This window comes from Pseudophryne corroboree, chromosome 3 (genome assembly GCF_028390025.1).
Source record: "Pseudophryne corroboree isolate aPseCor3 chromosome 3, aPseCor3.hap2, whole genome shotgun sequence".
In the NCBI taxonomy this organism is placed as follows: Eukaryota; Metazoa; Chordata; class Amphibia; order Anura; family Myobatrachidae; genus Pseudophryne; species Pseudophryne corroboree.
This window is the reverse complement of record NC_086446.1, coordinates 327,923,066-327,947,159: the sequence shown is the minus strand read 5'-3', so window position 1 is coordinate 327,947,159 and position 24,094 is coordinate 327,923,066. Positions and strand designations below refer to the sequence as shown.

Sequence of the window (24,094 nt, the reverse complement as noted above, 5' to 3'; positions counted from 1 at the left end):
TACACATTACGGCAGACAGCGTGCCCTTTTTACACATTACGGCAGACAGCGTGCCCTTGTTACACATTACGGCAGACAGCGTCCCCATTTTTACACATTACGGCAGGCAGATTCCCCTTTTTACACATAGTGGCAGGCAGTCCCCCATTTTTACACATTGCGTCGGGCAGATTACCCCTTTTTACACATAGCGGCAGGCAGTCCCCCATTTTTACACATTGCGGCAGGTAGTCCCCCCTTTTTACACATTGCGGCAGGCAGTCCCCCCTTTTTACACATTGCGGCAGGCAGTCCCCCCTTTTTACACATTGCGGCAGGTAGTCCCCCCTTTTTACACAGTGCGGCAGGCAGTCCCCCCTTTTTACACATTGCGGCAGGTAGTCCCCCCTTTTTACACATTGCGGCAGGCAGTCCCCCCTTTTTACACAGTGCGGCAGGCAGTCCCCCCTTTTTACACAGTGCGGCAGGCAGTCCCCCTTTTTACACATTGCGGCAGGCAGTCCCCCCTTTTTACACATTGCGGCAGGCAGTCCCCCCTTTTTACACATTGCGGCAGGTAGTCCCCCCTTTTTACACATTGCGGCAGGCAGTCCCCCCTTTTTACACAGTGCGGCAGGCAGTCCCCCCTTTTTACACATTGCGGCAGGTAGTCCCCCCTTTTTACACATTGCGGCAGGCAGGCACAAGAAAGAAAGAAGGAAAGAAAAAGAAAGAAAGAAAGAAAGAAAGAAAGAAAGAAAGAAAGAAAGAAAAGAAAGAAAAGAAAGAAAGAAAGAAGAATTATACTTACCCTCAGGCTCCTCGGTGCAGCTGCGTCAGACGACGATTCCCGGGCAGTAGAGAATGAGGAGGAGGGAGCCGGAGGACGGAGCCGCAGCAGCGCTTTGTTACTGGTGGAGGCGCTGCTGCTGCTGCCCCTCTGCTTCCCTATAGGCTGTTCTCGGAAGACAGCCTATAGGGAAGCAGAGGAGCAGCAGCAGCAGCGCCTCCACCAGTAACAAAGCGCTGCTGCGGCTCCGTCCTCCGGCTCCCTCCTCCTTCCCCCGTCTGTACCGCTGCTCAGCTCCTATCTCCGGGCGGCTGTGCGCTGCGGGCAGCGGTTGCCTGCAGCGCACAGCGGCATGTAATGAGTCAGTTTGACTCATTACATGCTTGGGCCCCTGGACAGAGGCGGGCCCCAGTGCAGTGCACTGCCTGCACTGCCGGTAGTTCCGCCTCTGTCTCAGGTAGTATGTGATGATGCTAAACCGTGCAATGGTATTGCTCTGTGTACAGTACCTGTAATGCTATGTGATACTGCTGGATCTTGCACAGAAGTGACTCTGGGTCAAAACGTAGTGCCCCGTGAACATTTTGCATTTCCTACTGTGACAGGGACTTGTGATAATACCAGTAAAATGAACTGTATTGCTGCAGGAAATAACCCTTCTTTTCCTCAGGGGACCCCCGCTGATCCACACAACATTATTGCCAATGTATGTGATGCTGAGAATGTTACCAACCAGTGTGAACTAGAAAATAACATGCCAATGTCTATATGTAGGGACAAAGAAATGACTCTCTGTATTGTTGAAAATGTTCAAATTGATTTGCAGGTACTGAGGGGCCCCGAAAACAGGCAAACGTCTATGTATAAAGGAGGGGCAATGATTCCTTGTATTGATGATGATACTGTGTTGAATACTGTATGTAATACCACGCCTGGGGTAGCAGTAATGACACGCAGTGCAGCAGCACAGAAAATCTGTGATTTAACCCCTGCAAGTGGGGAGGGTGGCTCAAAAGCCAGAGATCCTCCTCCGCCCCCCTCCCTCCCTGTGAAAGTTGCAAGCTCAGATACTAGCCTAGAGAAGGGAGTCAATGAGGATGATGTATTGTCTTGTATACTTGTTACCAGTAATTCTGATGATGCATGTATCAATGTAGGAAATAATGTGTCTGTCGGGGGTGCTGCCAGCATGTTAGGTACCAGGGTTGTGTCCAGTGCCAGATTAAGGACCACATGGGCCTGGAGCTGAAATTTCTGAAGGGCCTACTGTGTACCGTAGCAGAGGGGTTGAGCAGCAACAGTGGGGTTGTGACTAGGGGTAGAGCCCCTTATACACAATACGCCATGTAGAGCCCCTTTTATTCACGTTATGCCAGGTAGAACCTCTTTCTTTTATTCACGTTATGCTAGGTGGAGCCCCTTTTATACACGTGTCGCCAGGTAGAGCCTGTTATACAAACTGCACCAGGTAGCGCCTTATACACATAGCAACAGGTAGCCCATTATACAAATTGCGCTAGCTAGCCGTCACTCACCATTCGGCGCCTGTGGTCCCCTGGTTCTATGTTCTTGTCATACTCCCGCGGTGGGGTGCAGGCAGCGTGAAGTGGCCAGGATGGGGGACGGCCGGAGCAGGAAGCGGTGAGGGGCACTGTGGTGCAGGCAGCAGACGGGTGCTAATGGCACTGGCAGGGGCCTCAGGCCACAGTGACCCGGGTGCCCGTCCTGCTAGCCCGCACCTAAAACCGCCACTGGCAGGATCCCCTGAGCTGGACGAGCAGCGACCCTCCCAACACTCCAACACTGCCCCTCCCAGTGCACATAGTGCAGCCGAATGCACATGGACTGAGCGTCCATAGACGTGCAGATCACGTCTATGGACGTCAATGTGAGCAACCCAGAGTCGCTGCATGCAACCAACCCCACCAACATGCCCATATCACCACACACACAGTCTGTCCCCCCCCCCCACTCCCTACACACGCCCAATCTGTTTACCCAGTCCCTACACACACACACACACACACAAAGCCTGTTCCCCAGTCCCTACACACACACACACACACACACACACACACACACACACACACAGCCTGTTCCCCAGTCCGTACACACACACACACACACACACACACACACACACAGCCTGTTCCCCAGTCCCTACACACACACACACACACACACACACACACACACACACACACACAGCCTGTTCCCCAGTCCCTACACACACACGCAAAGCCTGTTCCCCAGTCCCTACACACACACACACACACACACACACACACACACACACACACAAAGCCTGTTCCCCAGTCCCTACACACACACACACACACACACACACACACACACACACACACACACACACACACACACACACACAAAGCCTGTTGCCCAGTCCCTACACACACACACACACACACACACACACACACACACACACACACACACACACACACACACCCTGTTCCCCAGTCCCTCTGTTCCCCAGTCCCTACACATGCAAATACATACATACAAAACTGTTATTTCTCCCAGCTCTCCCCCCCCCCCTTCCACACAGCATTTCCCCTCCAGTGTCACCATACACACACACTGAGCCACCCTGTTCACCCCATTCCCTACACACACCTCCTGCCTGGAAGGGCCAACACATATACCCTGTTCCCCACAGCCCTCTCACTTTCCCCCGTTTTCCCCAGTCACTGAGCTTGCTATGCCGACAGAGCAGGAGCAGACAGACCAACCAGGAAAAGTTGGGGGCGTGGCCTAATCACGGACCCGTGACCACGCCCTCTTGGGGGCTGGAGGGGGGGAACCCCTACCATTTGGCAAGCACCACTAGCCGGGATGGCAGAGGGGTCACAGGACTGTCACCTTGCGACCTGGCAGGCAAGTACACCGCTGGCTGCTGCTGTTGTACCCAGTGGAGGGGAGGCGCGGCGCCTGTGTGAGATCATGGCGCAGGGGAGAAGCAGAGAAATCTTTCGGCGCAGGGAGGACTTCTGAGGCTGTCTAGTGCTGCTGATGTGCTGTAATAGGAAAAACATTTTTTCCTGTTACCAACAGCAGGGGATCCTGTGGGCCTATTTTGATGGGGGGGCCTGGAGCTGCAGCTCCATCCGCCCCATTGTTAATCCGGCCCTGGTTGTGTCAGAGAAGGGGGCTGTGTCAACAGCTGAGAAGGGAGAAACACACATTGCTGTCCCTCCCCCTCAGACCCCCCTTCCTGCCCTGCTCTTGCATGCAGACACCCAGCAGGGATTCCCATACACTGAGGCTTCAGTGGAAAACTTACCTCTCCAGGTTGAACAGAGAGCCAGTTCCAATACAGCACGAGGGCAGGACGAAATTGTTTGGGAGAAGTGTCTAGGTGTATTTTCCCCAGTATGTGTTAATGAGGAAATTTCTCCCCATTGTGGTACCACTAGACCCACCGAGTTACAGAAACCTGGGAATTATGTGGGCACACCGTATAAAGATGTGTCTGATGTGAGGTGTGACCTAGCTATAGGTACCAAGCAGAGGGCAATGCAGAAGGGCTGCACATTAACCCTTGGAAAGGAATCAGAAAGTATTTCTGCTGATAAGAGACTGTTTCCTTTCAACTTAGCAATGAAAGTAGAAAACTTATCAGTGTCAGGAATGACTGTGCCTGACATAGGCACTGATGTATGTAAAAAGCCTGAAATTGTATGTAATCAGAATGAGAATTCCCATTTACAAGTGCCAGGTGATAAGATGAACAAAAGGTTTGGACAGGAGTGTGATGCAAGTCCTGCCATGCAAACCCCCCTCTGTCCTGACAGAGAGCAACCAGGGAGGGGCGGGCCACAGTCAGAAGCTGCAGAACCTCTGAGGGCGAGGGCCTATCAACCTTCTCCTGAGGCTGAGCCAGGAAAGGAACATGTTATTCTCTCTCCAGGGGGTAAATTTACTAAGCTCCCGATTTTGACCGAGATGCCGTTTTTTCATCAAAGTGTCATCTCGGTAATTTACTAAGCAATAATCACGGCAGTGATGAGGGCATTCGTAATTTTTTGCAAGTCCAACAAAAAAATTACGAATGAATACACCATCGGTCAAATTACGCCTGTTTAGATATGAATCTCGGTCATTTACTAACCATTCGTAATTGTAATTGCTGCCGCAAAAATGCATTCGCGGCCGCGAAAAATTACAATTCGTAATTTTTTCCTAAAAAAAAACGCGCCAGCCTTTGAAAACCGCGTTTACATGTGTACTCAATTATCCATTACTCACACCTGAATGTTTGGCCCTATAAAAGTGTTTCAGGCACATTCTGAACTTCTCTCACTCTGAAATGGCGGCTGTGGTGTGTGGCAATGGTTTTTTGTTTGCTGTGGGATACCTTAGACTGCTCCATGAGGCTTCCAGGAATCAGGCCCAGGTAAGTGAACATGGTCAACAGGTTGTCCAGGTACCGCGGAGGCTGCGCCAGCCTCGTTTTTTTAGAGGGCGTTTAAACTTAAATGCATTGTCCGATGATAGGGTCATACAGATGTTCCGCCTAAATAGAAACAACATTTTCCACCTGTATGACCTTGTCAAACTGGGCATAGACCCTGAGACAGCACGCTCTCGCTCTGTCTCAGGCCTACACAAACTCCTGGCTGTGTTACACTTTATGGCTACTGGGAGCTTCCAGGCTGTGGCAGGCGACGTCATTGGTATCTCACAGCCCACCTTTTCAAGATATTTGATGCAGGTGAGTCTAAAAATACATATGCGGTTATGTCTAAGTGTTGCTTCTGGAAGTTGAAACAACACAGTATTGTAGAGAATACCTAACATGACACTCACCTTAGCTTCTTGAATGTCCACTCAGGTTTTGGATGTGTTGGAGCCACACATTAAAGCCTCAATCTGCTTCCCTACCGAGGAGTCGGAGTGGAGTGCTGTCAGGGTAGCTTTCTATGAGCTTGCTGGCATGCCCAATGTGCTGGGGGCCATAGATTGCACACACGTTCAGCTGAGATCACCTAAGGGACGCCAATATATATATACTAATAGGCATCTGGCACAATCAACTAATGTCCAGGTGGTCTGTGATGCAAACATAAAAATTATGAGTGTTGTTGCAGGTTACCCTGGTGGCTGCCATGACTCCTTCATCCTCAGTCAGTCATCGCTCTTTGATAAATTTGAGGACGGACAAATGCCTGATGGCTGGCTGTTGGGTATGTTTTAAATGTTTTGTGTGTATGTCTTTTAACCACAAACTAGAGTTTGGATGAGGTGAAAGAATAATCTTACATATGTACTAATGTTGACTATATCTGTTTTTCAGGTGATGGTGGTTACGGCTGCTACTCTTGGCTCCTTACTCCATTGTCCCAACCTGATTCTCCTGCTGAACACAGTTACAATCATGCACATAAGGTTACGCGGAATGTGATAGAAAGATGTTTTGGTGTGCTGAAGTCACGGTTTCGGTGTCTGGATAAATCTGCCGGCCTTTTGTTGTATAGTCCCTCAAAGGTGACTAGAATTGTGTTCTGCTGCTGTTTTATCCATAATCTGTGTTTAAGTCAACATCTTGCACATGATGAGGGAGAAAGCAGTCAGCAAGCAGAGGAGTTAGATCCATCTGGTGACAGTGTGAGTACAAATGTAGGGAGGCAGGTACGGCAAGAAGTGATCCAGCGATATTTTACAGGTCAGTTTTATTAGGCTGTAATTATCCTTGACTAAACACTTTGCACTACTTTCTATTGTGTTTTTTGTAACTTACTGTTTGTTGTTTAGAGTGGAGTGTACATTGTGCTTAGTTTATGCTAAAAAAACATTTTCAGTCATTTCCCATGAAAAACATACATACATACCGAGCTGCTTCGACAATGTTGGAGACGGACACAGGAAGTTGTGTGTTTGTCAAATACCAAATTTTATTTGTTAATTAACATTGTTGTTACTTTTTGCGCTTGTGTGTGCTGGGTGCTGGATCACTGGCACGTGCTCTTGAGGAACGCCAAACAGGGGAGGTTACTGGCGTTTGGATAGGGGTCGTGGTCCCCGAGCTGGAGGTTACTTGCTGAGCTCCCATCAAAGAAATATTGCTGCTTAAATTATTTAGGCTGGCAATCAGCTGAGTGTTAGTAGCAGTGTGGCTGGCTACAATCCTGGATAAGGTCTCATTCACCACTTGATTGTGTTGAATGAGCTGAACGAGGGCCTGCTGATGGCGCTGTTGCTCATCTATGATTCGGGATAAATGTGCAAGCATTTGGCTGTTGTCAGCCCTAATTTGCTCCATTGAGGTAGCCATTCGCCCAACTTGTACTATCAGTCTGCCCGAGTTGCGACTAATACGCGGTAGATGATGGGGCAGACTGGCAAGGTGTTGTGTATGTTTGGTCAGGCTGGCATTGCTTTGGGCCTGTTGGCTTGTCCAACTGGCCCAAAAATCATCTGGAATTTGGCTTGGGGGCGGAGCTTGTGCCAGTTGGGGACTGATGGATGCTTGGGGTATATCCTGCAACTGTATTGGCTGGCTTGGCTCAACAGGTGTAAGTTGCAGTGTGATGGTTTGCTGTTGGTCTTGGCCCTGCTGGTCCACGTCGGCCATCATGCTGTGCTCTGTATGGGGTGGGCAACATGCAATGTTTTATGTTTTTTATTTAAACAAGGCTAATGCTACACATTACTACATTCCTAATACTCCATTTTTGATTGTTTTACACTTGATTTTAACAACTTTTAATATTTTTAAGCTATTAAAAAATATATACCAACACAGCCGCAAACATAGACAGATTTGCATAATCCTCACCTAACTAACTCCCCTCCACAGCATTACACTGTTAGATTCCCTCCCCTGACCACGATATAGACTACTTACCTGTCTAGTCCAGAGGAGCCGAGCAAGTAAGCCATCTACATACTGGACAGGTGCGAGGTGTGAACACTAAATTTTTATTTATAATTTATTTTAAAAATTAATTGTCTTACTATTTTTAATAAATGTGCACGTGTGTGTGCTTAATTTTAATAAAAATATGAACTTTTATACAAAAGATGTTGTCGAGAACATCCACTAAGACCTTATATAATATTTTTAAAGCACCTTTAGCAATTGAAGACGGAACAACACATTGCTTGTTCGGGAAAACATGTAAACTCCAAACCAACAAACAACATATTAACTGTACTGTGTATATTATTGCTTATGTGTTTTATTTCTGATTTTACTCACCAGATAACTGAGGTGATCGGGGCTCATCACTCTGAGAACTCGCCAATAGTGCCAGTGGTGGCTGGGGTGACACTGCCGAAAGTCTTCGCCTGGGTGGGGATGATGGAGCCGCAGAATCCGAGCCAAGACGCCGTGTCTTGCTTGGCCTCCTGGGTAAGTGGCCCAAGCCCTGTGATGGGCGCCTTACATGAGCTCGGCTTCCAGAAGCAGAACCTATGTGCAAATTATAAAATTAATTTTTTGTACTTCTATGTGTTTTCAGAATATGTGACTACAGTGAAGACTTACCTGCAATCCCAGCCTCATCCTGACTTGTCTGTGGCCTGTCTGGGCGGCTGGTCTGTGTGACTGTTGAAAAAGGGAGCCAAACATTATTACCATGCTTTGTGTAAAAACAACCACTGCAAAGCATTATTGTACTGTAACCATCTATTAGGTATTGTTTAAACACATTTTGTACGCTTAAGAGCTTCTAGCTTCATGCTTTTGAGTAGAATATCCAAATGTCCATGATGTGGCACACAATAAATATGTTAATTTTTTGATTTTTGACTCATATATTGCAGAGATTGACTACTTGCAAATGTTTAAATAATGTAATGTGTCAAAAATTGCACCGCTTTTCTTTTTTTATAAAAAAAAAAAACATTTTTCTTAAAGCAGACAACACAGATGTTCAAGCATTATCGCCAAAAAAAACAAAAAAAAAAAACGCTTTAATTTATAAAAAACAGTGCACATGTTTTAGCACTAAAAATAATTGAATAAATAGGCTAGGCAAGGTGAAAAAAGCACATTCTAAACACAAACACACCTTAAGGGAGCATAGGCCTGCATTATGTTTTTTTCTAAAAAAACAAACTTTACACTTTAAAAATGACATTTTCAACATTTAGTGGACATTTTTTAAACAATCTAACAAATCAAACTTACCATCCTGCGTGGGTCGGTCCGAATCCCGGACATGAGTAGCAGACACCACTTCGGCAGGAATCAATGCCCGCACAGGCTCCTCCCAGTCCCGATAGCTTGCACGGAAAGGTGGCCCACCTCCGGTTTTACGTGCCGATTTGGCCTCTTTGGCCATCTTGGCCTTGACACGCCGCTTAATATCATAAAATCGCTTGCGGCACGTGTCCTCAGTCCGCCTCACCACACCCTCACTATTCACAGCAAGTATGACTTGACCCCACAGGACAGACTTCCTGCGGGAGGACACCTTGGCAGCATCCTGACCAAACAATTGGCGATGGTGCTTCATCAACTCACGCACCAAAGCCATGTTTTCAGCATAGCTGAACTTTATATTCCTGCCAGTCTTGGTTAGAGATGAGCGCCGGAAATTTTTCGGGTTTTGTGTTTTGGTTTTGGGTTCGGTTCCGCGGCCGTGTTTTGGGTTCGACCGCGTTTTGGCAAAACCTCACCGAATTTTTTTTGTCGGATTCGGGTGTGTTTTGGATTCGGGTGTTTTTTTCAAAAAACCCTAAAAAACAGCTTAAATCATAGAATTTGGGGGTAATTTTGATCCCAAAGTATTATTAACCTCAAAAAACATAATTTACACTCATTTTCAGCCTATTCTGAACACATCACACCTCACAATATTATTTTTAGTCCTAAAATTTGCACCGAGGTCGCTGTGTGAGTAAGATAAGCGACCCTAGTGGCCGACACAAACACCGGGCCCATCTAGGAGTGGCACTGCAGTGTCACGCAGGATGGCCCTTCCAAAAAACCCTCCCCAAACAGCACATGACGCAAAGAAAAAAAGAGGCGCAATGAGGTAGCTGACTGTGTGAGTAAGATTAGCGACCCTAGTGGCCGACACAAACACCGGGCACATCTAGGAGTGGCACTGCAGTGTCACGCAGGATGTCCCTTCCAAAAAACCCTCCCCAAACAGCACATGACGCAAAGAAAAAAAGAGGCGCAATGAGGTAGCTGACTGTGTGAGTAAGATTAGCGACCCTAGTGGCCGACACAAACACCGGGCCCATCTAGGAGTGGCACTGCAGTGTCACGCAGGATGTCCCTTCCAAAAAACCCTCCCCAATCAGCACATGATGCAAAGAAAAAGAAAAGAAAAAAGAGGTGCAAGATGGAATTATCCTTGGGCCCTCCCACCCACCCTTATGTTGTATAAACAAAACAGGACATGCACACTTTAACCAACCCATCATTTCAGTGACAGGGTCTGCCACACGACTGTGACTGATATGACGGGTTGGTTTGGACCCCCCCCAAAAAAGAAGCAATTAATCTCTCCTTGCACAAACTGGCTCTACAGAGGCAAGATGTCCACCTCATCTTCACCCTCCGATATATCACCGTGTACATCCCCCTCCTCACAGATTATCAATTCGTCCCCACTGGAATCCACCATCTCAGCTCCCTGTGTACTTTGTGGAGGCAATTGCTGCTGGTCAATGTCTCCGCAGAGGAATTGATTATAATTCATTTTAATGAACATCATCTTCTCCACATTTTCTGGATGTAACCTCGTACGCCGATTGCTGACAAGGTGAGCGGCGGCACTAAACACTCTTTCGGAGTACACACTTGTGGGAGGGCAACTTAGGTAGAATAAAGCCAGTTTGTGCAAGGGCCTCCAAATTGCCTCTTTTTCCTGCCAGTATAAGTACGGACTGTGTGACGTGCCTACTTGGATGCGGTCACTCATATAATCCTCCACCATTCTATCAATGTTGAGAGAATCATATGCAGTGACAGTAGACGACATGTCCGTAATCGTTGTCAGGTCCTTCAGTCCGGACCAGATGTCAGCATCAGCAGTCGCTCCAGACTGCCCTGCATCACCGCCAGCGGGTGGGCTCGGAATTCTGAGCCTTTTCCTCGCACCCCCAGTTGCGGGAGAATGTGAAGGAGGAGATGTTGACAGGTCGCGTTCCGCTTGACTTGACAATTTTGTCACCAGCAGGTCTTTCAACCCCAGCAGACCTGTGTCTGCCGGAAAGAGAGATCCAAGGTAGGCTTTAAATCTAGGATCGAGCACGGTGGCCAAAATGTAGTGCTCTGATTTCAACAGATTGACCACCCGTGAATCCTTGTTAAGCGAATTAAGGGCTGCATCCACAAGTCCCACATGCCTAGCGGAATCGCTCCGTGTTAGCTCCTTCTTCAATGCCTCCAGCTTCTTCTGCAAAAGCCTGATGAGGGGAATGACCTGACTCAGGCTGGCAGTGTCTGAACTGACTTCACGTGTGGCAAGTTCAAAGGGCATCAGAACCTTGCACAACGTTGAAATCATTCTCCACTGCACTTGAGACAGGTGCATTCCATCTCCTATATCGTGCTCAATTGTATAGGCTTGAATGGCCTTTTGCTGCTCCTCCAACCTCTGAAGCATATAGAGGGTTGAATTCCACCTCGTTACCACTTCTTGCTTCAGATGATGGCAGGGCAGGTTCAGTAGTTTTTGGTGGTGCTCCAGTCTTCTGTACGTGGTGCCTGTACGCCGAAAGTGTCCCGCAATTTTTCTGGCCACCGACAGCATCTCTTGCACGCCCCTGTCGTTTTTTAAAAAATTCTGCACCACCAAATTCAAGGTATGTGCAAAACATGGGACGTGCTGGAATTTGCCCATATTTAATGCACACACAATATTGCTGGCGTTGTCCGATGCCACAAATCCACAGGAGAGTCCAATTGGGGTAAGCCATTCCGCGATGATCTTCCTCAGTTGCCGTAAGAGGTTTTCAGCTGTGTGCGTATTCTGGAAAGCGGTGATACAAAGCGTAGCCTGCCTAGGAAAGAGTTGGCGTTTGCGAGATGCTGCTACTGGTGCCGCCGCTGCTGTTCTTGCGGCGGGAGTCCATACATCTACCCAGTGGGCTGTCACAGTCATATAGTCCTGACCCTGCCCTGCTCCACTTGTCCACATGTCCGTGGTTAAGTGGACATTGGGTACAACTGCATTTTTTAGGACACTGGTGAGTCTTTTTCTGACGTCCGTGTACATTCTCGGTATCGCCTGCCTAGAGAAGTGGAACCTAGATGGTATTTGGTAACGGGGGCACACTGCCTCAATAAATTGTCTAGTTCCCTGTGAACTAACGGCGGATACCGGACGCACGTCTAACACCAACATAGTTGTCAAGGACTCAGTTATCCGCTTTGCAGTAGGATGACTGCTGTGATATTTCATCTTCCTCGCAAAGGACTGTTGAACAGTCAATTGCTTACTGGAAGTAGTACAAGTGGGCTTACGACTTCCCCTCTGGGATGACCATCGACTCCCAGCGGCAACAACAGCAGCGCCAGCAGCAGTAGGCGTTACACGCAAGGATGCATCGGAGGAATCCCAGGCAGGAAAGGACTCGTCAGACTTGCCAGTGACATGGCCTGCAGGACTATTGGCATTCCTGGGGAAGGAGGAAATTGACACTGAGGGAGTTGGTGGGGTGGTTTGCGTGAGCTTGGTTACAAGAGGAAGGGATTTACTGGTCAGTGGACTGCTTCCGCTGTCACCCAAAGTTTTTGAACTTGTCACTGACTTATTATGAATGCGCTGCAGGTGACGTATAAGGGAGGATGTTCCGAGGTGGTTAACGTCCTTACCCCTACTTATTACAGCTTGACAAAGGGAACACACGGCTTGACACCTGTTGTCCGCATTTCTGGTGAAATACCTCCACACCGAAGAGCTGATTTTTTTGGTATTTTCACCTGGCATGTCAACGGCCATATTCCTCCCACGGACAACAGGTGTCTCCCCGGGTGCCTGACTTAAACAAACCACCTCACCATCAGAATCCTCCTGGTCAATTTCCTCCCCAGCGCCAGCAACACCCATATCCTCCTCATCCTGGTGTACTTCAACACTGACATCTTCAATCTGACTATCAGGAACTGGACTGCGGGTGCTCCTTCCAGCACTTGCAGGGGGCATGCAAATAGTGGAAGGCGCATGCTCTTCACGTCCAGTGTTGGGAAGGTCAGGCATCGCAAACGACACAATTGGACTCTCCTTGTGGATTTGGGATTTCAAAGAACGCACAGTTCTTTGCGGTGCTTTTGCCAGCTTGAGTCTTTTCAGTTTTCTAGCGAGAGGCTGAGTGCTTCCATCCTCATGTGAAGCTGAACCACTAGCCATGAACATAGGCCAGGGCCTCAGCCGTTCCTTGCCACTCCGTGTGGTAAATGGCATATTGGCAAGTTTACGCTTCTCCTCCGACAATTTTATTTTAGGTTTTGGAGTCCTTTTTTTTCTGATATTTGGTGTTTTGGATTTGACATGCTCTGTACTATGACATTGGGCATCGGCCTTGGCAGACGACGTTGCTGGCATTTCATCGTCTCGGCCATGACTAGTGGCAGCAGCTTCAGCACGAGGTGGAAGTGGATCTTGATCTTTCCCTAATTTTGGAACCTCAACTTTTTTGTTCTCCATATTTTATAGGCAGAACTAAAAGGCACCTCAGGTAAACAATGGAGATGGATGGATTGGATACTAGTATACAATTATGGACGGACTGCCACGGTTAGGTGGTATAAAAAAACCACGGTTAGGTGGTATATATTATAATAATAATACAATTATGGATGGACGGACTGCCTGCCGACTGCCGACACAGAGGTAGCCACAGCCGTGAACTACCGCACTGTACACTGGTTGATAAAGAGATAGTAGTATACTCGTAACAACTAGTATGACACTATGACGACGGTATAAAGAATGGAAAAAAAACCACGGTTAGGTGGTATATATTATAATAATAATACAATTATGGATGGACGGACTGCCTGCCGACTGCCGACACAGAGGTAGCCACAGCCGTGAACTACCGCACTGTACACTGGTTGATAAAGAGATAGTAGTATACTCGTAACAACTAGTATGACACTATGACGACGGTATAAAGAATGAAAAAAAAACCACGGTTAGGTGGTATATATTATAATAATAATACAATTATGGATGGACGGACTGCCTGCCGACTGCCGACACAGAGGTAGCCACAGCCGTGAACTACCGCACTGTACACTGGTTGATAAAGAGATAGTAGTATACTCGTAACAATTAGGATGACACTATGACGGTATAAAGAATGAAAAAAAAAACCACGGTTAGGTGGTAGGTATATAATAATAAATAATACAATTCTGGTCGGACGGACTGCCTGCCGTGTGCCGACACAGAGGTAGCCACAGCCGTGAACTACCGCACTGTACACTGGTTGATAAAGAGATAGTAGTATACTCGTAACAATTAGGATGACACTATGACGGTATAAAGAATGAAAAAAAAAACCACGGTTAGGTGGTAGGTATATAATAATAAATAATACAATTCTGGTCGGACGGACTGCCTGCCGTGTGCCGACACAGAGGTAGCCACAGCCGTGAACTACCGCACTGTACACTGGTTGATAAAGAGATAGTAGTATACTCGTAACAATTAGGATGACACTATGACGGTATAAAGAATGAAAAAAAAAACCACGGTTAGGTGGTAGGTATATAATAATAAATAATACAATTCTGGTCGGACGGACTGCCTGCCGTGTGCCGACACAGAGGTAGCCACAGCCGTGAACTACCGCACTGTACACTGGTTGATAAAGAGATAGTAGTATACTCGTAACAATTAGGATGACACTATGACGGTATAAAGAATGAAAAAAAAAACCACGGTTAGGTGGTAGGTATATAATAATAAATAATACAATTCTGGTCGGACGGACTGCCTGCCGTGTGCCGACACAGAGGTAGCCACAGCCGTGAACTACCGCACTGTACACTGGTTGATAAAGAGATAGTAGTATACTCGTAACAATTAGGATGACACTATGACGGTATAAAGAATGAAAAAAAAACCACGGTTAGGTGGTAGGTATATAATAATAAATAATACAATTCTGGTCGGACGGACTGCCTGCCGTGTGCCGACACAGAGGTAGCCACAGCCGTGAACTACCGCACTGTACACTGGTTGATAAAGAGATAGTAGTATACTCGTAACAATTAGGATGACACTATGACGGTATAAAGAATGAAAAAAAAACCACGGTTAGGTGGTAGGTATATAATAATAAATAATACAATTCTGGTCGGACGGACTGCCTGCCGTGTGCCGACACAGAGGTAGCCACAGCCGTGAACTACCGCACTGTACACTGGTTGATAAAGAGATAGTAGTATACTCGTAACAATTAGGATGACACTATGACGGTATAAAGAATGAAAAAAAAAACCACGGTTAGGTGGTAGGTATATAATAATAAATAATACAATTCTGGTCGGACGGACTGCCTGCCGTGTGCCGACACAGAGGTAGCCACAGCCGTGAACTACCGCACTGTACACTGGTTGATAAAGAGATAGTAGTATACTCGTAACAATTAGGATGACACTATGACGGTATAAAGAATGAAAAAAAAAACCACGGTTAGGTGGTAGGTATATAATAATAAATAATACAATTCTGGTCGGACGGACTGCCTGCCGTGTGCCGACACAGAGGTAGCCACAGCCGTGAACTACCGCACTGTACACTGGTTGATAAAGAGATAGTAGTATACTCGTAACAATTAGGATGACACTATGACGGTATAAAGAATGAAAAAAAAACCACGGTTAGGTGGTAGGTATATAATAATAAATAATACAATTCTGGTCAGACGGACTGCCTGCCGTGTGCCGACACAGAGGTAGCCACAGCCGTGAACTACCGCACTGTACTGTGTCTGCTGCTAATATAGACTGGTTGATATTTAAAGAGATTTTAGTAGTATACAACAATACTATACTGGTGGTCAGGCACTGGTCACCACTCCTGCAGCAAAAGTGTGCACTGTTAATTAATATAATTGTACTCCTGGCTCCTGCTAACAACCTGCAGTGCTCCCCAGTCTCCCCCACAATTAATTATAAGCTTTTAATTTATACATTGATGACTGTGCAGCACACTGGGCTGAGCTGAGTGCACACAGACTGAGTCACACTGTGTGACTGACTGTGCTGTGTATCGTTTTTTTTTTCAGGCAGAGAACGGATATAGCAGAGAGAAGTGAACGGATATATTATATTAAATAAAAGTTAACTAGCAACTGCACTGGTCACTGACTGTGGTAAACTAACTCTGTCTGCGACTCTGCACAATCTCTCTCTCTCTATCTAATCTATCTCTATTCTAATGGAGAGGACGCCAGACACGTCCTCTCCCTATCAATCTCAATGCACGAGTGAAAATGGCGGCGACGCGCGGCTCCTTATATAGAATCCGAGTCTCGCGATAGAATCCGAGCCTCGCGAGAATCCGACAGCGTCATGATGACGTTCGGGCGCGCTCGGGTTAACCGAGCAAGGCGGGAAGATCCGAGTCGCTCGGACCCGTGAAAAAAAACATGAAGTTCGGGCGGGTTCGGATTCCGAGGAACCGAACCCGCTCATCTCTAGTCTTGGTAGTGGTGCGTGGCTGCGGAGCCACAACACCATCACTATCACTGGAAAATACAGCAACAGGCACCCCCTCCTCCTCCTCCTCACTAACCTCCTCCCTCTCACTACCCCCCTCCACCTCACTACCAGCCTCCACCTCACTACCAGCCTCCACCTCACTACCAGCCTCCACCTCACTAACCTCCGCCACCACACTGACCTCTGAGTCGGACATGACAAACAACAAAAAACACTGAAAAATCAAAACACAAAACACACTCCTCCACTACTCCTACTACACACCACACAGCCAACACACACGCTCACTCACTCACTCACAAACAATGACAAAAGACTGTAAAAAAAAAACAAGGACAAAAAAATAGACAAACTGTGAAAAAACAATACTACAAATATCACAAGACTACTAACACACACAGTACAGCACTCAACAATCACCAAACTCCTCTCCAAATCCACCAAAAACTCCACCAAACTCACCAACTCCAAATACACCTTCCTCTCTCCTCTCCACTAGCTAAACCCACGAGGTGCGGAGTGTTTGGGGCGGTTTTATACTAATCTGCACAGACACTCCTCCTTCACGAATACAACCAATCACGGCCGCGTGACGTAAACGAAACTTAGGAGTAAAAACGCGGCAGCAATTTCCAAATCACTGCCGTAACAGACTTGTGACGCAGTCGTAAAAAAAAACACAACAACGCGGCCGCGAAATAGCAAACGCGGCCGCAATCTATAGCAGAAAAGCACGAATGACATCGACATCGGAAGAAACGGAAATTACGAATACGACAGCTTAGTAAATTAGTCGTAATCAATTCAAAAAGTTGCAATTTTGCACTGTCGATGTCATTCGTAATTGTACTTGGACATGATTTTGGAAAATACGAATCTTAGTAAATGTACCCCCAGGTGTAGGTAACAGGAGTGTAGAAATACAGTGGTTATTCACAGAGGTTGTGTATGGAGGTGGGCGACCCCAGTCTTGTGGAGATGGGGCAGAGTGACAAAGACTGGAGCAGTGACGTCACTAATACAATAACAGCAGAGATAGCAACACAGGGAGCACCGTGTACGAAAGAGTGTGTTCCCATCACAAAACACATATTTCTCTATCGTCCTAGTGGATGCTGGGGTTCCTGAAAGGACCATGGGGAATAGCGGCTCCGCAGGAGACAGGGCACAAAAAGTAAAGCTTTAGGATCAGGTGGTGTGCACTGGCTCCTCCCCCTATGACCCTCCTCCAAGCCTCAGTTAGGTTTTTGTGCCCGGCCGAGAAGGGTGCAATCTAGGTGGCTCTCCTAAAGAGCTGCTTAGAAAAGTTTAGCTTAGGTTTTTTATTTTACAGTGAGTCCTGCTGGCAACAGGATCACTGCATCGAGGGACTTAGGGGAGAAGAAGTGAACTCACCTGCGTGCAGGATGGATTGGCTTCTTTGGCTACTGGACATTAGCTCCAGAGGGACGATCACAGGTACAGCCTGGATGGTCACCGGAGCCTCGCCGCCGGCCCCCTTGCAGATGCTGAAAAGAGAAGAAGGTCCAGAATCGGCGGCAGAAGACTCCTCAGTCTTCTTAAGGTAGCGCACAGCACTGCAGCTGTGCGCCATTGCTCTCAGCACACTTCACACGGCAGTCACTGAGGGTGCAGGGCGCTGGGGGGGGGGGCGCCCTGGGAAGCAATGTAAACCTATTTTTTGGCATAAAATACCTCACATATAGCCTCCGGGGGCTATATGGAGATATTTAACCCCTGCCAGAATCCGTTAAAGAGCGGGAGACGAGCCCGCCGAAAAAGGGGCGGGGCCTATCTCCTCAGCACACAGCGCCATTTCCTCACACAGTTCCGCTGGTCAGGAAGGCTCCCAGGCTCTCCCCTGCACTGCACTACAGAAACAGGGTTAAATCAAGAGAGGGGGGGCAAAATTTGGCGAAATTGTGATTTTATAAAAGCAGCTATAAGGGAGCACTTATTATAAGGCTATCCCTGTAAAATATAGCGCTTTGGTGTGTGCTGGCAAACTCTCCCTCTGTCTCCCCAAGGGGCTAGTGGGGTCCTGTCCTCTATCAGAGCATTCCCTGTGTGTGTGTGCTATATGTCGGTACGTGTGTGTCGACATGTATGAGGACGATGTTGGTGAGGAGGCGGAGCAAATTGCCTGTAATGGTGATGTCACTCTCTAGGGAGTCGACACCGGAATGGATGGCTTATTTATGGAATTACGTGATAATGTCAACACGCTGCAAGGTCGGTTGGCGACATGAGACGGCTGGCAAACAAATTAGTACCTGTCCAGGCGTCTCAAACACCGTCAGGGGCGTTAAAACGTCCTTTTACCTCAGTCGGTCGACAGACACAGACACGGACACTGATTTCAGTGTCGACGGTGAAGAAACAAACGTATTTCCCTTTAGGGCCACACGTTACATGTTAAGGGCAATGAAGGAGGTGTTACATATTTCTGATACTACAAGTACCACAAAAGAGGGTATTATGTGGGATGTGAAAAAACTACCTGTAGTTTTTCCTGAATCAGATAAATTAAAGGAAGTGTGTGATGATGCGTGGGTTCCCCCCGATAGAAAATTATTGGCGGTATACCCTTTCCCGCCAGAAGTTAGGGCGCGTTGGGAAACACCCCTTAGGGTGGATAAGGCGCTCACACGCTTATCAAAACAAGTGGCGGTACCGTCTATAGATAGGGCCGTCATCAAGGAGCCAGCTGACAGGAGGCTGGAAAATATCATAAAAAGTATATACACACATACTGGTGTTATACTGCGACCAGCGATCGCCTCAGCCTGGATGTGCAGAGCTGGGGTGGCTTGGTCGGATTCCCTGACTAAAAATATTGATACCCTTGACAGGGACAGTATTTTATTGACTATAGAGCATTTAAAGGATGCATTTCTATATATACGAGATGCACAGAGGGATATTTGCACTCTGGCATCAAGAGTAAGTGCGATGTCCATATCTGCCACAAGATGTTTATGGACACGACAGTGGTCAGGTGATGCAGATTCCAAACGGCACAAAGGTGTATTGCCGTATAAAGGAAGAGGAGTTATTTGGGGTCGGTCCATCGGACCTGGTGGCCACGGCAACTGCTGGAAAATCCACCGTTTTTACCCTAAGTCACATCTCTGCAGAAAAAGACACCGTCTTTTCAGCCTCAGTCCTTTCGTCCCTATAAGAGTCATATCTGCCCAGGGATAGAGGAAAGGGAAGAAGACTGCAGCAGGCAGCCCATTCCCAGGAACAGAAGCCTTCCACCGCTTCTGCCAAGCTCTCAGCATGACGCTGGGACCGTACAGGACCCCTGGATCCTACAAGTAGTATCCCAGGGGTACAGATTGGAATGTCGAGACGTTTCTCCCTCGCAGGCTCCTGAAGTCTGCTTTACCAAGGTCTCCCTCCGACAAGGAGGCAGTATGGGAAACAATTCACAAGCTGTATTCCCAGCAGGTGATAATCAAATTACCCCTCCTACAACAAGGAAAGGGGTATTATTCCACACTATATTGTGGTACTGAAGCCAGAAGGCTAGGTGAGACCTATTCTAAATCTAAAAAATTTGAACACTTACAAAGGTTCAAATCAAGATGGAGTCACTCAGAGCAGTGATAACGAACCAGGAAGAAGGGGACTATATAGTGTCCCGGGACATCAGGGATGCTTACCTCCATGTCCCAAATTTGCCCTTCTCACTAAGGGTACTTCAGGTTCGTGGTACAGAACTGTCACTATCAGTTTCAGACGCTGCCGTTTGGATTGTCCATGGCACCCCGGGTCTTTACCAAGGTAATGGCCGAAATGATGATTCTTCTTAAAAAAAAAAAAAAAAAAAAAAAAAATGGCGTCTTAATTATCCCTTACTTGGACGATCTCCTGATAAGGACAAAGTCCAGGGAACAGTTGGAGGTCGGAGTAGCACTATCTCGGATACTGCTACAACAGCACGGGTGGATTCTAAATATTCCAAAATCGCAGCTGTTCCCGACGACACGTCTGCTGTGCCTAGGGATGATTCTGGACACAGTCCAGAAAAAGGTGTTTCTCCCGGAAGAGAAAGCCAGGGAGTTATCCGAGCTAGTCAGGAACCTCCTAAAACCAGGAAAAGAGGCTTCCTACGAAGCAATTCCATTCGGCAGATTTCACGCAAGAACTTTTCAGTGGGATCTGCTGGACAAATGGTCCGGATCGCATCTTCAGATGCATCAGCGGATAACCCTATATCCAAGGACAAGGGTGTCTCTCCTGTGGTGGTTACAGAGTGCTCATCTTTTAGAGGGCCGCAGATTCGGCATTCAGGATTGGATGCTGGTGACCACGGAGGCCAGCCCGAGAGGCTGGGGAGCAGTCACATAAGGAAAAAATTTCCAGGGAGTGTGATCAAGTCTGGAGATTTTTCTCCACATAAATATACTGGAGCTAAGGGTAATTTTATAATGCTCTAAGCTTAGCAAGACCTCTGCTTCAAGGTCAGCCGGTATTGATCCAGTGGGAAAACATCACGGCAGTCGCCCACGTAAACAGACAGGGCGGCACAAGAAGCAGGAGGGCAATGGCAAAAACTGCAAGGACTTTTCGCTGGGCGGAAAATCATGTGATAGCACTGTCAGCAGTGTTTCATTCCGGGAATGGAAACTGGGAAGCAGACTTCCTCAGCAGGCACGACCTCCACCCGGGAGAGTGGAAACTTCATCGGGAAGTTTTTCCACATGATTGTGAACCGTTGGGAAATACCAAAGGTGGACATGACGGCGTCCCGTCTGAACAAAAAACGGGACAGGTATTGCGCCAGGTCAAGAGACCCTCAGGCAATAGCTGTGGACGTTCTGGTAACACCGTGGGTGTACCAGTCGGTGTATGTGTTCCCTCCTCTGCTTCTCATACCTAAGGTACTGAGAATTATAAGACGTAGAGGAGTAAGAACTATACTCATGGCTCCGGATTGGCCAAGAAGGACTTGGTACCCGGAACTTCAAGAGATGCTCACAGAGGACTTATGGCCTCTGCCGCTAAGAAGGGACTTGCTTCAGCAAGTACCATGACTGTTCCAAGATTTACCGCAGCTGCGTTTGACGGCATGGCGGTGGAACGCCGGATCCTAAGGGAAAAAGGCATTCCGGAAGAGGTCATTCCTACCCTGGTCAAAGCCAGGAAGGAGGTGACCGCACAGCATTATCGCCACATGGGGCGAAAATATGTTGCGTGGTGTGAGGCCAGGAAGGCCCCACGAGGAAATTTCAACTCGGTCGATTCCTGCATTTCCTGCAAACAGGAGTGTCTATGGGCCTCAAATTGGGGTCCATTAAGGTTCAAATTTCGGCCCTGTCGATTTTCTTCCAGAAAGAATTGGCTTCAGTTCCTGAAGTCCAGAAGTTTGTCAAGGGAGTATTGCATATACAACCCCCTTTTGTGCCTCCAGTGGCACTGTGGGATCTCAACGTAGTTCTGGGATTCCTCAGATCACATTGGTTTACAACCAGTCAAATCTGTGGATTTGAAGCATCTCACATGAAAAGTGACCATGCTCTTGGCCCTGGCCTGGGCCAGGCGAGTGTCAAATTGGTGGGTTTTTTTTTCTCAAAAAAGCCCATATCTGTTTGTCCATTCGGACAGGGCAGAGCTGCGGACTCGTCCCCAGTTCTCTCCCTAAGGTGGTGTCAGTGTTTCACCTGAACCAGCTTATTGTGGTGCCTTGCGCCTACTAAGGACTTGGAGGACTCCAAGTTGCTAGATGTTGTCAGGGCCCTGAAAATATAGGTTCCAGGACGGCTGGAGTCAGGAAAACTGACTTGCTGTTATCCTGTATGCACCCAACAAACTGGGTGCTCTTGCTTCTAAGCAGACTATTGCTAGTTGGATGTGTAATACAATTCAGCTTGCACATTCTGTGGCAGGCCTGCCACAGCCAAAATATGTAAATGCCCATTCCACAAGGAAGATGGGCTCATCTTGGGCGGCTGCCCGAGGGGTCTCGGCTTTACAACTTTGCCGAGCGGCTACTTAGTCAGGGGCAAACACGTTTGTAAAATCCTACAAATTTGATACCCTGGCTACGGAGGACCTGGAGTTCTCTCATTCGGTGCTGCAGAGTCATCCGCACTCTCCCGCCCGTTTGGGAGCTTTGGTATAATCCCCATGGTCCTTTCAGGAACCCCAGCATCCACTAGGACGATAGAGAAAATAAGAATTTACTTACCGATAATTCTATTTCTCGGAGTCCGTAGTGGATGCTGGGCGCCCATCCCAAGTGCGGATTATCTGCAATACTTGTACATAGTTACAAAAATCGGGTTATTATTGTTGTGAGCCATCTTTTCAGAGGCTCCGCTGTTATCATACTGTTAACTGGGTTCAGATCACAGGTTGTACAGTGTGATTGGTGTGGCTGGTATGAGTCTTACCCGGGATTCAAAATCCTTCCTTATTGTGTACGCTCGTCCGGGCACAGTATCCTAACTGAGGCTTGGAGGAGGGTCATAGGGGGAGGAGCCAGTGCACACCACCTGATCCTAAAGCTTTACTTTTTGTGCCCTGTCTCCTGCGGAGCCGCTATTCCCCATGGTCCTTTCAGGAACCCCAGCATCCACTACGGACTCCGAGAAATAGAATTATCGGTAAGTAAATTCTTATTTTTCCCACTATACCAAGGAAGGGCAACCAGCTGACCCTGACTTAGCCTCTGTAAGGACGCAGATCAGTCAGACAGGCTGGGGAGATAAATCAGGAAGAATTTATCTCAGAAAGGGACATTTAGGTGAGGATCCCAATGTCCTAGGTATACCCCAAATGATGTGCAGGGAAACCCTTCCAGAGCATCCAGTAGGACAAGATGCCCTGACCTCAGGGCCCGTGTGGGTGAGGGGCAGGCCACCATATCAGAAATGGGCACAAGGTGAGATTATGTGGAAGAAGAACATAGTCACCTGTCCCACCGTGAGCATTAATCATGAGAGTACTCCCGTTGGTAATATATTCACCCATGTAGAGTTGGAAGTACCAGGGAATCATGTGAACCAAACGTGTAAAAATGTGTCTGATGTCGGTCACAGTAAACTTAATAGATTGTCTGGAGACAATAGGAAACTCCTGAGATGGAGTCTCACCTTGCAGCAGGGTGAACAAGTGGTCAGTAGCGCAGCAATGAGTCGGTGACGTGGGTCACCGCCCCTTGTGCGCCATTTGCCGGGGGAGATGTCACGTTTGAATAGAGAAAGGAGGATCACAAAGTATATGTGATCTAAGGTGTGGTGATTACCTGCAGGAATAATCACCAATAATGTTTTCAAGTGACTGTATATATATATTTTTGTATTCTTTTCAGCCGAGATGTGACAACATGGCTGACATGCAATGTCCTGCATTTGACCCCCATAGGTCCAGGCCAAGAGAGATCTGCCGACCATAAAGTTTGAGATGACATTCCTACATCAAAAGCAGAGATTTGCAATAGAGATGAGTGGGTTCGGTTCCTCGGAAACCGAACCCGCCCGAACTTCATGTTTTTTTACACGGGTCCGAGCGACTCGGATCTTCCCGCCTTGCTCGGCTAACCCGAGCGCGCCCGAACGTCATCATCACGCTGTCGGATTCTCGCGAGGCTCGGATTCTATCGCGAGACTCGGATTCTATATAAGGAGCCGCGCGTCGCCGCCATTTTCACACGTGCA

General features: G+C 47.7%; 2 long non-coding RNA genes across 2 annotated transcripts; one reads left to right on the top strand and one right to left on the bottom strand.

Moving 5' to 3' along the window:
- Window positions 1–6,709: 6,709 nt before the first annotated feature.
- Window positions 6,710–8,339, bottom strand: LOC135057752 (uncharacterized). Its single transcript, XR_010244341.1, has 3 exons — window positions 8,277–8,339; window positions 7,989–8,201; window positions 6,710–7,372 (listed from the first exon to the last, which is right to left on the bottom strand). It is a non-coding gene; the product is annotated as an uncharacterized LOC135057752 (long non-coding RNA).
- On the top strand, window positions 8,052–8,530 carry LOC135057751 (uncharacterized). The gene is made up of 2 exons (XR_010244340.1): window positions 8,052–8,141; window positions 8,251–8,530. It is a non-coding gene; the product is annotated as an uncharacterized LOC135057751 (long non-coding RNA).
- The last annotated feature ends 15,564 nt before the right edge of the window (window positions 8,531–24,094 follow it).